This window comes from Cherax quadricarinatus, unplaced genomic scaffold (assembly GCF_038502225.1).
Source record: "Cherax quadricarinatus isolate ZL_2023a unplaced genomic scaffold, ASM3850222v1 Contig632, whole genome shotgun sequence".
Taxonomy (NCBI): Eukaryota; Metazoa; Arthropoda; class Malacostraca; order Decapoda; family Parastacidae; genus Cherax; species Cherax quadricarinatus.
Window position 1 is genome coordinate 9,409 of NW_027195658.1, and position 6,967 is coordinate 16,375.

General features: G+C 35.7%; 2 pseudogenes; one reads left to right on the top strand and one right to left on the bottom strand.

The window, feature by feature from the left end:
* Positions 1–487: 487 nt before the first annotated feature.
* LOC138851442 (cytochrome c oxidase subunit 2-like) lies at positions 488–1,636 on the bottom strand (annotated as a pseudogene).
* A 2,217-nt stretch (positions 1,637–3,853) lies between these two features.
* On the top strand, positions 3,854–4,871 carry LOC128705298 (NADH-ubiquinone oxidoreductase chain 1-like; annotated as a pseudogene).
* The last annotated feature ends 2,096 nt before the right edge of the window (positions 4,872–6,967 follow it).

Genomic DNA, 6,967 nt, shown 5'->3' on the forward strand with positions numbered 1-6,967 from the left:
GCCTGGGTTAGAAGGTCCTAAGATTGTCTTAAATTCATTGTGAAGGGTTGATACAATTTTAAATCACAGATAAAGTCACCGGGATGGGGAGGTTCAGAAGAGAATCGGAACGAATAGGAACCCTAAGAATGTTGAGACTCAGTTTAGATTAAGTGAAAGGATACATGAGGATGGTTCAAAAATGGAAAACAGTCTTGCTATCATTTTCAGGGTTTTTCTAGAATTGTTGATGTGTGGGTGAAAGTTTCTGTTTTAATTGGAAGTTTACAGAAGAAATTAATGATAAAGAATAAGATATATCCAAGGGTGAATATAAGAAAGAGATTTAGCCAAAGTAGAGGTCCTATTTGAGGCATTCTAAAGTACCATAAGAGTGGTAATTTTAATTTGACAAACTAATGTTATTTTTTAACTAATTTTAGTCTCTAGAAGTAGGAGGACTACTTTTTTAGGTTTAAAAGACCTAAACTTTATAAGTTATCTGGAGAGAAATTTAATTATGAATTTCTAGAAACTCAGTTCAAGAAAGAGTCTACCGAAATTCTTTCAATTAGAATTGGTATAAATCTATGGTTAGCGCCACAAATTTCGGAACATTGACCGTAGAATAGGCCGGGTCGGTTTAGAAGAAACCTAACTTGATTAAGTCGCCCTGGGATGGCGTCGGCTTTTACTCCTAAGGAAGGAATAGTTCAGGAATGGATTACGTCTGCTGCTGAAATGATAAGACGAATTTGAGTATTTAAGGGGATAGGGATTCGGTTGTCAACATCTAAAAGTCGTAAATTTGAGTCTATGTTATAGGGTGCTATGAAGGAATCAAATTCGATATCTAGAAAGTCTGAATATTCGTAGGATCAGTATCATTGATGTCCAATGGTTTTAATTGTGACTCTCGAGTTATTGGTTTCGTCCAATAAGTAGAGTAACCGTAGTGAGGGTATGGCGATGAAGATTAAGATAATAGCAGGTAAAATAGTTCAGATAATTTCAATTTCTTGGTTTTCAAGTAAAAATCGGTTAATAAGTGAGTTTAGTGCTGAATTAATTAGAATATAACCTACTAATGTAGTAATGAGGATGAGAATAAATATTGTGTGATCGTGGAAATACGTTAATTGTTCTATAAGTGGGGAAGCACTGTCTTGGAGTCCTAGACATCCTCATGTTGGCATTTCTAAAAGAAGGCAGTTTCTTCCTGGTAGGAGCTTAAATCCTATACATCTATCTGTCATTTTAGATAGTTAGAAATTAGAGGGGTTTCTGCATATCTGTGGTCAGCGGGTGGGAAAGGGTGCTGCCATTCAATGGACGAAGGTAGGAAGGTCGGAGAAGTAATGTTACGTTTTGATATTAAAGCTTCTCAAACAATAATTATGAATCAAAAAACAGCTACCAATGAAATGAGAGATCCGATGGATGAGATAATATTTCATGCTGCGTAGGCGTCTGGGTAGTCTGAATATCGTCGTGGCATGCCATTTAATCCTAGGAAGTGTTGAGGAAAGAAGGTTAAGTTCACCCCTAAAAATATAGTAAAGAAGTGAGGTTTTAATCATGAAGAATTCAGAGAAAATCCAGTGAATAAAGGGAATCAGTGAACAATACCTCCGAAAATTCCAAATACAGCTCCCATGGATAGAACGTAGTGGAAGTGGGCTACAACGTAATAGGTGTCATGAAGAATAATGTCGATTGAAGAGTTTGCTAAGATAACTCCTGTTAAGCCACCTACTGTAAATAAGAAAATAAAACCTAAGGTTCACAGGAGTGAAGGAGAGTATGAGAATTGAGAGCCTTGGAGAGTTCTTAGTCATCTGAAGATCTTAATTCCTGTGGGAATAGCAATAATTATGGTTGCTGATGTAAAGTATGCTCGGGTGTCTACATCTATACCTACAGTGAATATATGGTGAGCTCACACGAGGAATCCTAGAATTCCAATTGCTGTTATGGCATAGATTATCCCTAGTGTGCCGAATGCTTCTTTTTTGCCTGATTCTTGTGTGACGATGTGTGAGACTATGCCGAAAGCTGGTAGAATTAAGATGTAGACCTCGGGGTGCCCAAAAAATCAGAATAAGTGTTGGTAGAGAATAGGATCTCCCCCGCCAGCAGGGTCAAAGAAAGTAGTGTTTAGATTTCGGTCTGTAAGAAGTATAGTAATTGCTCCTGCTAGAACGGGGAGGGATAAAAGCAGAAGTACTGCAGTAATGAAGACGGATCATACGAATAAGGGTATTCGGTCTATGGATATCCCTCTGGTTCGTATATTGATTGCTGTGGTTATAAAATTTACAGCTCCGAGAATTGAGGAGACTCCGGCCAAATGAAGGGAGAAGATGCCTAGGTCGACTGATGCTCCTGCATGGGCGATTGATGCTGCTAGAGGAGGATAAACTGTCCACCCTGTCCCGACACCTCTCTCTACTATTCCCCTTGTAAGGAGAAGGGAGAGAGAAAATGGTAAAAGTCAGAATCTTATATTATTTATTCGAGGGAAGGCTATATCAGGGGCTCCAAGTATAAGGGGAACTAATCAATTCCCAAAACCCCCAATTATGATTGGCATAACTATGAAGAAAATCATTACGAAGGCGTGGGCTGTGACGATTACATTATAAATTTGATCGTCTCCGATTAATCTTCCTGGTTGACCAAGTTCGGCTCGAATAATTAGTCTTAGGGAAGTGCCTACTATACCGGATCAGGCTCCGAACACAAAGTATAGAGTACCGATGTCTTTATGATTTGTTGAGAAAAATCATCGTTGCGTTAGGCTTTATAGTGGAAAAAAGACGTCAAATTGCAAATTTGAAGATGTATAATTACTAAAGCTTAAGAGAGAATCTTGTAGTATAAGTAGTAAAGCTACATTAGCAGTTCTATCAAAACTGTCCTTTTATCAGGCATTATACTTATTAAGGAGGTTAAAATTATAGGGGTTAACTGTAGATTTATGTTTTTAAGAGGTGTTCTTAGAAGATTAAATCTTAGATTAGAAGAAGGTGTCTACTTGAATAGGTTGAGATAGGCTTAAAGTTTGATTCTTGCTTGAACTTTTATTTTATAATTAGGGTATATGTGTATCTTGGTGGGAAAGAAGTAAATATAATAGAGATAATTTATAATAAGTCGTAGTTTTGTTATTCGCAGTATGGAAGATTAAATATTGGTTTAGGGTCCGATTTAGTAAATTATAAAAAGTTTGATGAAATTTTGTGCCAGCAATCGCGGTTAGACTTAAAAGCTTAGTAAAGGTGTTTTAGTTTAGGTTATTCTTATGTTTAAAGGTAAATTGAAATTTATAGTAATAAAAGGTGAAATTGGTTTATTAGGAATAAATGGAAATTGGATTATAAATAGGAGGAGACTCGGAAATTAAGGTATAAACTAGGATTAGATACCCTATTATACTTAAAGGATAAAAATAAAACTTGAATATTAATAGATATGGTCTTTAAATTCAAAGAATTTGGCGGTACTTTAGTCTTGTTAGAGGAACCTGTTCTGTAAATGATACAACACGAAAAATCTTACTTACTCTTGTTTAGCAGTTTGTATACCGTCATTATCAGATAACCTTTGTTGAGGTAGTTATTGAAATTTGAGAAGTAAAGTATATTAGATCAAGGTGCAGTTTATGGGTGAGAAGAAATGGGTTACAATAAAATTTATTTATTACGAATCAGTAAAAGAATAGTTTCTGTGAAGGGGGATTTAATTGTAATACATAATTTAGTAAGTTAGTGTGATATGAGAACTAAAGTATGTACATATCGCCCGTCGCTTCCGCTTAAGGTGGAATAAGTCGTAACATAGTAGGTGTACTGGAAGGTGTACCTGGAACTAAATTTACTTTGGCAGAGGATATGCGTTAAATTTAGAATTTAATTATATAGAAGAGCACTCTATAGGTAAAAGTATTGAGGACAGTGCTGTGGTTATTAGAATTGTGAGATATTTAATGTTGATAGTTTGTGTTTTAGTTAGAGTGGCATTTGTAACTCTCTTGGAGCGTAAGATTTTAGGTTATATTCAAATTCGTAAGGGTCCTAATAAATTGGGCATTCTGGGGTTACTTCAGCCTTTTTCGGATGCTATTAAATTGTTTGTAAAAGAGCAGAATTCACCGGTAATATCTAATTTTTTACCTTATTATTTGTCGCCGGTATTCAGTTTATTTATTGCTTTAATTTTGTGAGGGGTTATTCCCTATGATTTAGGATTAGTGGATTTTGATATAGGAATGTTATTTTTTTTTATGTTGTTTGAGATTAAGGGTCTATCCTTTGTTAAGGGCCGGATGGGCTTCAAATTGTAAATATTCTTTATTAGGGAGTCTTCGTGCTGTAGCACAGACTATTTCATATGAGGTAAGGTTAGCTTTAATTTTGTTATCCTATGTGTTTTTAGTTGGAAGATTTAGGTTCATAGAATTGAGATATTATCAGGAAAGAATGTGGTTTGTTTGATTAACATTTCCATTATCTATAGTTTGGCTTGGTTCTTGTTTGGCAGAGATAAATCGCACTCCTTTTGATTTTGCAGAAGGGGAGTCTGAGTTGGTTTCTGGGTTTAATACTGAGTATAGGAGAGGAGGGTTTGTATTAATTTTTATAGCTGAATATGTTAGAATTTTGTTTATGAGTGGAGTGTCAACATTGTTGTTTTTAGGAGGGAGAGTTTTAAGGTTAGGATTTTATATAAAATTGGTGATGGTAGGGTTTACGTTTATTTGAGTGCGGGGGACTTTACCGCGACTGCGATACGATAAATTGATGTATATGGCTTGAAAAAGGTTTCTTCCTATATCTTTAAATTTTTTAATTTTTTTCCTTAGGCTAAAATTAATTTTAGTGTAAACTAAATTTATATGTTGATGGGTACTGGAAGATTCTTCCTTTAAATGCTTTCAAAACATTTGTTTTAAATAAACTAAATAGCCATTTTAGAAGAAGGTCTGTTAAAAGGGTAGCCAAAGGGTCAGTAATATAATAGGAAAAGTAGATGACAGTTAGAGCTTGACCTGTGAAAATATAAGGATCCTCTACAGACCGAGCTCCGATCCATGTTAATAAAATGATTGTGGAGATAAGAGTTCAAAATAGAAGCTGGTTTAAAGGATAAAAGGTAAGGCCTCGGAATTTTGATAGGGAGGTGAATGGGAGGAATCAAAGGATCGCAACTGATAATATTAAAGCGATAACCCCTCCTAATTTGTTTGGGATGGATCGAAGGATGGCGTATGCAAATAGAAAATATCATTCAGGTTGAATATGTACTGGTGTAATTAGAGGGTTAGCCGGGGTAAAATTATCAGGGTCTCCGAGTAAGTATGGGTTTAGGAGAGTTAGGAGGACTAGGAGTATAAGTATGATTAGGAACCCTGCAATATCTTTAAATGTAAAGTAGGGGTGGAAGGGGATTTTGTCTAGAGAGGAGGTTACTCCTAAAGGGTTGTTGGCTCCAGAGTGGTGGATGAATAAAATATGGACGAGTGTGGCTGCAGCAATTAGAAATGGCAGCAGAAAGTGGAATGTAAAGAATCGAGTTAAGGTGGCGTTATCAACTGCGAACCCTCCCCAAATTCATTGGACTAAATCTGTGCCAATATAGGGAATGGCAGAAAATAAGTTTGTAATAACGGTGGCACCCCAAAACGATATTTGTCCTCAAGGTAGGACATAACCTAGAAAAGCTGTGGCTATTGTTAAAAACAGAATTAGAACGCCAATTCTCCAAGCGTGGAAAAGAGCAAATGACCCATAATAAAGACCTCGTCCGATGTGGGAGTAGATACAGATAAAGAAAAAGGAGGCCCCATTTGCATGAAGGGTGCGGAACAATCACCCGTAATTAACATCACGACAGATGTGGGCTACGTTCGAAAAAGCTAGGTCAATATGCGGGGTAAAATGAATTGACAAAAATAGTCCGGTTGCGATCTGAGCTACTAGACATAACCCTAAGAGGGACCCGAAATTTCAAAAAATTGAGATGTTAGTAGGAATTGGTATATCTACGAGTGCGGAATTAACGAGTTTAAGCAAAGGATGGGATTTACGTAAAGGCGAAGTCATAAGTTTTGGGAGAGTGAAGATTAGAGTAATTAAAGAGGAGATAAGGGTGTATGATGGTATTAGGTATTGAGGGTTTTGGGTTGTTAACTATAGTTTTTTGTGGGTTCTGAGCGTTTATCTCGAATCATAAGCATTTGTTGAATGTTTTACTAAGGTTGGAATTTATTATATTAAATGTGTTTGGGATTATGAGAGTTTACACGTTCAGGGTTGGGTTAGAGGGTGTGTTTGTAATATTTTTTTTAGTGATGGTTGCGTGTGAAGGGGCTTTAGGTTTATCTTTATTGGTCTCTATTGTTCGCTCACATGGTAATGATTATTTTAGGGGATTTGGAATTTTAGTATGTTAAAGTTTTTGGTGTTTAATTTGGTTTTAATGGGGCTTGTGAGGAATTGAAGGCTTATTCAGGTGGGTTTATTGATAATATGCTTTATGGGATTGTTAATAATAAACCATGATTTTTGTTCTTTTTGTTTGGGCTATATAATGAGGGTTGATTATTTAAGATATATTTTGATTGTATTAAGAGTTTGGATTGTAATATTAATAGTTTTCAGGAGAACTGTAGTAAAGAAAATAGGTAATTTTTGTGTGGGGTTTTTGTCAGTGAATTTGATTTTGTTAATAGTTTTGATCTTAACTTTTAGATCAGTAAATTATTTAATGTTCTACATTAGATTTGAGAGCTCATTGGTTCCCATACTTGTATTAATTTTGGGTTGAGGTTATCAACCTGAGCGAATTCAGGCTGGAATTTATATATTGTTCTATACTTTATTTGCTTCTTTGCCATTGTTAGCTTCTTTATTGAGGTTATATAAAAGTGAAGGGAGATTAAACATGGGATTGTTACTATCAGGAGTAATTGGCTATCAGAGGACTA